At 40.7% G+C, this 9,278-nt stretch overlaps 1 non-coding gene across 1 annotated transcript; it reads left to right on the forward strand.

Annotated features, from left to right (window-relative positions):
- Positions 1-398: 398 nt before the first annotated feature.
- Positions 399-472, forward strand: TRNAP-UGG (transfer RNA proline (anticodon UGG)). The gene has a single exon. It is a non-coding gene; the product is annotated as a tRNA-Pro (tRNA).
- The last annotated feature ends 8,806 nt before the right edge of the window (positions 473-9,278 follow it).

Here is a 9,278-nt window from a genome sequence, read left to right on the forward strand (position 1 = left end):
TTAGAGGCCGTCGGAGTTCGTGTCTCACTTTGCACCCGTCAATGCTTAGCCTTAGAATTGCTTGTCTAAGATGGGCATGGAGAAATAATAAAAGGTGCATGGCTTATTCATTCTTAGGATCTAAGTGTACATTCCACCACTTGCATATCTTGTAATGCTAAATCTGAATAGTTTTTCTTTCTTAACCTTTATAGAGGGTTTTATTTCAAGGTCCATCACTTGTCCAATCTAGCTCATCAGAACATGGAGAGAAGCAAAGCTCTACAACTTGTCCTAGTTAGACTGATCAAAACAAGGAGAGAAGCAAAGCTCTACCACTTGTCTAAGCTTAGATACATAGATAGTAGATGGTTTAGTATAAAGATCCACCAGTTATACAACCCTCTGGGGATGGCCCACGAGGTGTAGCGCAGTCTGGTAGCGCATCTGTTTTGGGTACAGAGGGCCATAGGTTCGAATCCTGTCACCTCGATTATTGCCTAACTGGGCATTTTGTCTTTTTTTCACGATCTTTCTTTGCGCTAAGGCGGCTTCTTATGGCATAACTCTGTCCACGAATCAAACAAGCATTGTAACTTTAAATTGAAGACATGGCCCTTTGAGTCGAGTCATCTAGGCATTTTGAAACCGGAAATTTCGTATATGGAGTTGTATTGTAAAGGCTATGTCTCTCATATACGAAAATGGTTAACCCAAAGGGATTGAGAGGAGATACTACAGACCGTAGGTCTTCAACCTTTTGCCATAAGCATTTGGCTGGGTGTAGAGTTAGTTTAAGCACGTCTGGTTTCGGTTATAAAATGATAAAGCCAGTAGCATGGTCCACCTTGTAATGCTTGAAGGTTCACCAGTTGTCCAAGATATCTCCATTAAAGCAATGGATAGAAGAAAAGCTCCACCACCTATCTCAGTTATGCTTCTTTGAAGCATGGAGAGATACAAACTCCACCACTTGACTAAGCTAGGATCCATTGAATCTAGGAAAAATGAAAGCTTTACCATATGTCCAGACTTGGTTCCATTAGAACATATGGAACCCATGCTATGGTGTACATTGAGTTTTTTTGTGTGAAAGTCCACCACTTGTCCATTCTACACTTCATAGATAGTACATGGTTTAGTGAAGCAGTCGACAATGTGCCTATCCTTAGAAATACAAGGTATATCACTTGTCTAAGATGAACTTGGAGAAATAGTAATAGGTTCACCACTTGTCCATTTTAGGTGCAACGTCCACGACCGTTTTCCAAGGCTTTAGCTTGGATGTTTTTTTTTCACCTTATGGATAGCCTATGATATGTTGTCAATGAGGGGTTTAGTTTGAAGATTTACCACTTGTCCAAGCTAGCTCTATTGGAACATGAATAGAAGCAGAGCTCCACCACTTGTCCAAGCTAACTCTATTGGAGCTAGCATAGAAGATAACTCCACCATGTACTCAATCTATGCTTCTTTGAAACATGGAGAGAAGCAAGCTTCACCACTTGGCTTCACGACTTGGCCAAGTTTCAATCCATTGAGACTAAGACAGAAGAAAGATTTATCATCTAACCAAAGTGAACTCTATTAAAACATGTAGAACATTGAGTTTTTGGTCTCAAGGTCCACCACTCGTCCAAGCTATACACTTAATAAATAGTAGAAAATTTAGTCTAGTAGTCCACACTGTGTGTAGCTTTAGGAGAACAATATATACCACTTGTCTAAGATGGTCATGGGGAAATGATAATAGGTCCACCACTTGTCCATCCTAGGTGCTAGGTCCATGCCCAACCTCTAAGGCTATATCTTGAATGGTGTTTTCTCACCATTTGGATAACCCATGATATATTGCCAATAAGGGGGTTTGTTTGAAGGTCCACCACTTGTCCAAGCTAGTTCTATTGGAACATGAATAAAAGAAAAGCTCCACCACGTGTCCAAGCTAGCTTTATTGGACCTAGCACATATTAAAATATCCATCACCTATTCTATCTGGGCTTCTTTGAAACATGGAAAGAAGCAAGATCCACCACTTGGCCAAGCTCAAATAAATTGAGATTGGGACAAAATTAAGCCTTACCATATGTCCAAATTGGGATCCATTAAAATATGGAGAATCTAAGATATGTTGTATATTGAGTTTTTTGCCTGAAGGTCCACCACTTTTCCAAGCTACACTTCATAGATAGTAGACGGTCTACTCTAGTAGTCCACAATTTCAACATGCTTAGCCTTAGAAATACAAGGTATATTGCTTGTCTAAGATGGACATGGAGAAATGATAAATGGTGCATGACTTATTCATTCTTAGGATGGTCCACCACTTGTCTATCTTGTAAAGCTAAATCTTGAACGGTTTTTCTTCCTCAACCTATAAAAAGGATTTTATTTCAAGGTCCGCCACTTCTCCAATCTAAGCTCATCAGAACATGGAGAGAAGAAAATATCTACAACTTGTCCAAGCTAGATTGATCGAAACATGGAGAGAAGCAAATCTCTACCACTTATCTAAGCTTAGACACATAGATAGTAGATGGTTTAGTATAAAGCTCCACCAATTGTCCAACCTTTATTTGCATGGTCCACCTTGTAATGCTTGAAGTTCCACCACTTGTCCAAGCTATCTCTATTGAAGCCATGGATAGAAGAAAAGCTCCACCACCTATCTTAGTTATTCTTATTTGAATCATGGAGAGATACAAGCTCCACCACTTGGCCAAGCTAGGATCCATTCAATCTAGGACAAATGCAAGCTTTACCATATGTACAAACTCGGCTCCTTTAGAACATATGGAACGCATGCTATGTTGTACATTGAGTTTTTTATCTGAGGGACCACCACTTTTCCAAGCTACACTTCATAGATAGTAGACGGTTTAGTTTAGTAGTCCGCAATGTGCCTATCCTTAGAAATACAAGGTATACCACTTGTCTAAGATGAACTTGGAGAAATAGTAATAGGTTTACCACTTTCCCATCCTAGGTGCAACGTCCAAACCCGTTTTCCAAGGCTTTATCTTGAATGGTATTTTTTCACCACTTGGATAGCCTATGATATGTTGTCAATGAGGGATTTTTTTGAAGGTTCACCACTTGTCCAAGCTAGATCTATTGGACCTAGCATAGAAGAAAAGATCCATCACCTATTCTATATGTGCTTCTTTGAAACATGGAAAGATGAAAGCTCCACCACTTGGCAAAGCTAAGATCCATTGAGATTGGGACAAAAGTAAGCTTTATCATATCTACCAACTAGGCTCCATTTAAAGATGGAGAACCCAAGCTATTCTATACATTGAGTTTTCTGTGTGAAGCTCCACCACACATCCAAGATAAAATTCATAGGATAGTAGACGCTGTACTCTAATAGTCCACAACATGCATAGCATAATATGGGCATAGAGAAAGGATAAAAGGTGTATGACTTACTCATCCTAGTATCTACGTGCAAGGTCCACAACTTGTCCAATCTGTAAAGCTAAATCTTAATAGAAGCAAAGCTCCAACACTTGTCCAAGATAGCTCTATTGGAGATAGCATAAAAGAAAAGCTACAACTCCATGTTTTTGTGAAACATGGCAAGAAGCAAGCTACACCACTTGGCGAAGCTAGGATCCATTGAGACTCGAAAAAAAGTAAGATTTACCATAGATCCAAACTAGTCTCCATTAAAACATGGAGAACCCAAGCTATGTTATACATTGAGTTTTTTGTCTGAAAGTCCATCACATGTCCAATCTGCACTTCATAGATAATAGATGGTTTGGTCTAGTAGTCCACAACATGCCTGACCATAGAAATATAAGGTATGCTTCTTGTCGAAGATGGGTGTGGAGAAATGATAAAAGGTGCATGACGTGCAAGGTCCACCCAACCCGTAATATGAGTCCACACCCAACCGCTAAGTCTATAACTTGATGGTTTTTATTCAGCACCTAGATAACCCATGATATGTTGTCCATGAGAAGTTTTTTTTAAAGGTCCACCAACTGTCCAAGCTAGATTTATTGGAGCATCTCAAGACCCCAAAGCTCTAGCACTTGTCCAAGCTAAGATCCATTGAAACATTAAGAGAAGCAAAGCTCCACCACTTGTCCAAGCTAAGTTCATTGAAACAAAGAGAGCAAAAGATCCACCACTTGTCCAAGGTAAGATCCATGAGAACATGAAGAGAAGAAATATCCACCATTTGTCCAAGCTAAGGTCCATTGAAACATGGAGAGAAATAAGCTCTACCTGCATGTTTCAATGGAGCGTAGCTACTATGTTTGGTAGCATGGATGGTTTTTCTTAGAGGTCCACCACTTGTCCAACCTACACTCCATTGTATTATGGAGATTTTATTTCAAGATTCAGAGGTTGCCCGCCTTAATTTTAATTATCTCATCCAAATTCAATTTAAAGTCAAGTCTATTATCCCACCTAGATTCAAATTTTCCCACTCAAAATTCAAATTCAAATTAAAATTTATTAAAAACTATGTGAGAGAACCGCCTAAATTTAAAACATCCCACCTAAATCTAAACCATATTTGACAAGATTTCTTGCCTAAGGTTAAAGTGGATCATATCAAATCATATTTTTTCACTGAATCTAAGCAAGGTCCATGACATGTCCAACCAAGCACACCAAGAAGTTATTGAGTTTGGAGGTCCTTACACTCCAAGCCTCAAGGTCACCCACTTGCCCAATCATTCACCCTTAGAGAAGTGCCAACATTAAACATCTAGCATATGTCTAGCCCACATATCTCTTGTCTACTTATCATGGTGTCGACCATTCATGTGAATAAGGCATCTCATAAGACTATATTACTTTTGTTGAGAAGCAAAAGTTATAATTAAATTTACAGACAAGTTAAACAAAAGGAAATCCAACAACACGATCCACCACTTTCAAAAAGGGTCATTAACGGTTCACACAAGTAACTCCTCCATACATTTTGATTTACAAGTACTCTAATGTTTTAAATATCTCTAATATTTATGTATATGTGTATGCATGCTATGTGCACATTTGTTGTATTAGTGATGTTATTGTTTATCGATGTTATGAATTAAAATGATATTATGTATGTGATATTTTGATAATCTATGCAAAAGGGAAGAGGACAAAGTGAACAAGAGTGAGAGGACATGACTGTGTTCTCTTTTGATGTTCAAGAAAGACAGAGAGCAAGAATGACAAATTTGAGTGTTCTTTTGCATGTGCAAGAGAGAGAGGGAAACAACACTTAGAGTTCATGTGTGTTGAGTGGGAATTGAGTAAGACTCGAAATGAAAAAAATATTCAATATTGAAAATCCTAAACCTTGTATTGTTGTGCACAAATCAAAACCTAAACCAAGTATGAAGAACTGAGTCAAAATCTGAATCAATATTTGAAACTGAATCAAAACTTGAATCGAAAGTGAATGATAGAGAGTCATTAGCTGCACATGAAAATAGAAAAACAGAGAGGGATGCAAAGAGAGAGAGAGGGTTGAACCCTTCAAAATCTCTCCTCTATTGAGCACAATGATGTTCTCAAGCTTTCCTTTGCCAATTAAACAAGTTTTCCTCTGTCAAGCAAACAAGTTTGCCTCTGTCAAGCAAACAAGCCTGCTTCTATTTTGCCACGGTGATGGTCTCTTACAGCGTTTATGCTGCAGCAACCTCGTATCTCGTACGTGCCGATGGTCTCCTACACGTGCTGAGTATGATGGCAACTTATTTGCACGTACATATGCGTCCCCTGCATGTGTGTGCGTAACTTTGTGCGTGTTTGTTTCTTTCTGCGTTTGATAGGGTTCACTTACTAAAATGCCACGTAATCTATATTATTCCCTTTTATATTAGTTCTGACCTCGCCCCAAAAAGAAAAGCAATTTTGTTGAAAAGAGATAAAATAGTTTCTACGTTAAAAACTTCTTGTTTTTTAAGAAAAGGCACGGGGCGTTGCTACAGGACCCCGCCTAGCTTGAGGTGCTGTCCCAAACCCCGCGGGGACTGCCATCCCTTGACCTTGTTCGTGGTGTTTCCACAAACCACATAGGGACCGCCGCCCCTTGACCCCACTTGGGGCATTGTCCCAAACCCCGCAAGAGCTACCGCCCCCCCTCGACCTTGATCAGGGTGTTTCCCCAAACCCCACAGGGGCTGCCACCCCTTGACACCACTTGGGGCATTGCCCCAAACCCCGCTAGGGGCTGTCGCCCCCCTCGACCCTGCTCGGGGCATTGTCTCGAACCCCACAAGGACTGCTGCCCCTTGACCCTGCGGGGGCTGCCGTTCCTCGATCCTTCTTGAGGTTTTTCACCAAACCCCATGGTAGCTGCCTCCCTAGACCCCACTTGGGTTGCTACTTCAAAGCCTGCTCTTACCTCTTGTTGCACCACCCTATTCCACTTTCTCAATTGTGGTCTAGCTTAGATAAGCTATGTATGTAAAACCTAGTTGCTTTCCTTGCTTCACAACTCATGAAGGACAATCAACATAAATAAGTGGTGGAAATGACTATATTTTGGATCTTAGAACTCAAAATTTTCCTTGGACATTGACCATATCTTCCACATGCCTTAGCTATGCTCAAAGCTATTCTCATCATAGCAAGCTTCAGGGTTTTTGTTTCAAATTTCACCACTTGTCAAATCTTGCTTATCAAGAGAAGCAAGGGTTAGGTCGTGCAATAATTCACCTTAGACCTTGTCCCAAATCTTGAGTCCACCACATTTCCAAGCCATGCTCTAATATAGCAAGGTGTCTTCTATTTGAAAATCCACCACTTGGTCCACCGCTACTCCAACCCTATTTTCATTCAACTTTGACATTAGAAAGAAATGTTGCTTTCTTGTAGTACACCTTTGCCATTTCCCATCAAAGCTAGGTCCACAACTTGTCAAAGCTAAACTCTTACATAGGGAGGGGGTTTTGGTTTCAAGATTCACCACTTGTACTTGTTGAAACAAGTACTTATTTGAATTTAGGAAGCTACTTGCTCATCTAGTAGTTCACCTTGAGCACTGGCCATTAAAACTACGTCCACGTCCACTTGTCCAAACTATGCCCTAATATAGCAAGGAGATTTTGGTTTCAAGATTGACAACTGTTACCATATACATGTGGTAGTGATGTGTGTGAATACACTAGGACCACCGGGGTATTTTTTCCCTCTATTGGAGGTTTTTTCCCCCAAGCATTGTATATACGCCCATCACTCTGCGTCCTCCCAGGCTTAGTCGCCAGCTGCGCGAACACACGCCTGCTCACTTTCTCTGATTACAGTGAGGTTTGGCAAGCGTTCACAGGTTGACAAAATTTTTGGGTAAGTTAGTCTACTCAGATTTTTGATTCGGGCTCATTTCGGCCTCCGTTTCCACTACAGGTAGTACTGCACAGGCTATTTTGTCATTTTTTGTGCAGAATTTTTGTTAGTGCTGTTTTTTGCATAATAGGTGCCTCATAGTCTTCTACAATTTGTGCTATATAGCACGTGTTGTTCTCGCTCCGTTTCTCCTATTTTCGGGCAATTTTCACATTAGGTGCAGCATTTACCATGGCTGACAACAACACATATGTGTTCAAGATGTTTGCTGGCGAGGACAGGTTGGATGGGGACAACTACCTTATGTGGGCTTATATGATGCAACATGTTCTTGTGTCAAAGGGCATCTGGAACATTGTGCAGGGCATTGATGTACGTCTTGGTTCTAAGGATGTAGGCGATGTTGAGGATGTTGCAGGTCTTGCTGCAAGGATTGCTGCTATTAGAGTTGTTTTGCCTACGACAGAACAAGCTTGTTGGGATGTAAAGGATGCATAGGCTCATGCATCGATTGCATTGTCTGTGAAGTGCACCATTGTTCCTCACATTCGTTTAGCAAAATCTGCAAAACAGGCTTGGGATATTCTAGCAGGTCTTTATGCAAGCCGCAATGAGGCTAAAATTGCTTTGCTACGTAAAGAGTTGGAGTCGAAGATTATGCATGAGGAAGATGATATGGACACTTTCCTTGCTAATTTCAACGATATCAATGACCAACTTATTTCTGCAGGTGAAGTCATTTCAGACAGTTCCCTTGTGCAGAGTGTTCTTGATACCTTACCAGATTCCTACCAGACTTTTGTTAGTACTTGGAGACTGATGACCCAAGGAAATCCTGAAGTTGTCAATTTTGATGCATTATGCACATTGCTGTTGCAAGAGTCACTTTCCAAAAAAAAACAGAACTAGGCAGTGTGCAGTTGAACAGGCTTTTATTGCTTCTCAAAGAAAGGGTGGTAATAGCTATGCGGCCACTTCTTATGGTTCTGCTGCGAGTGGCAAAACTTCTGTTCCTAATGCTTCTGCTGGCAGCAATTCATCTGGAAATTCTGGTGATAAGGAAAAAAAGAAGATGCGTTGCCATTATTGTAAAGCTAATGATCACTTGATCAAGTCGTGTCCTAAGTTGAAGGCCAAAGAGGCTAAGAAGAAAGAGGGTGGTTCCACTGCAAATGATGGTTCCACTACAAATGCAGCCATTGTTGAGTCTTCTATGAAAGGAGATTGTGTTGCTGATGTTGATGCAGAATGGGCTTTTAGCACAGAGTGCACTTACAATCCTGCTGTCCATGATGCATGCTTGTCAGTTGCTGTAGATTCACATGTGTGGTATTTCGACAGTGGTGCTACAAAGCACATTACCTCACATCGTGAATTATTTACCTCTCTTGAGTCTGTCTCTTATGGGAATTTAGTCACTTGTGCCAACAATGCCTCTTATCCGGTTAAGAGAGTTGGAAAGATTGTGCTTATTACTGCTGCAAATGGCACTTCCTTCACACTTGTTGATGCACTTTATGTACCTGGGATCAAGAAGAATCTCTTGTCTGTATCCGCACTTGCTAGACTTGGACTTGTAGTCAAATTTGTGGATGACAGATGTACAGTTCATGATCTCAGTTTTGCTGATGAAATTGTTGCATCTGTTCTTTTGTGCCGTGGGCTGTAAAGCTCATTTTGTATGACAAGTGTGGAAAAAATTTTGCAAATGCAGTTGCAGATTCAAGGGCTATTTCAGATGCAAAACTTTGGCATGCACGTTTTGGTCATCTGAATTTTGCCAGTTTGCTATGTTTGTAGAAATCTGATATGGTTGCTTCTTTGCCGCTTCTTGAAGCACCTGTCAAACATATTTGTAAAGGTTGTATTTTCGGTAAGATGCAGCGTTCTAAGTTTCCAAAGGATGGTTCAGTTCGAGCCACATGCAGGTTGCGGCTTGTGCATAGTGATGTTTGTGGGCCCATGCAAACTCCGTCCTTGGGCAATTACCTTTA

Source organism: Adiantum capillus-veneris, chromosome 18 (genome assembly GCF_014529385.1).
Source record: "Adiantum capillus-veneris isolate H3 chromosome 18, ASM1452938v2, whole genome shotgun sequence".
In the NCBI taxonomy this organism is placed as follows: domain Eukaryota; kingdom Viridiplantae; phylum Streptophyta; class Polypodiopsida; order Polypodiales; family Pteridaceae; genus Adiantum; species Adiantum capillus-veneris.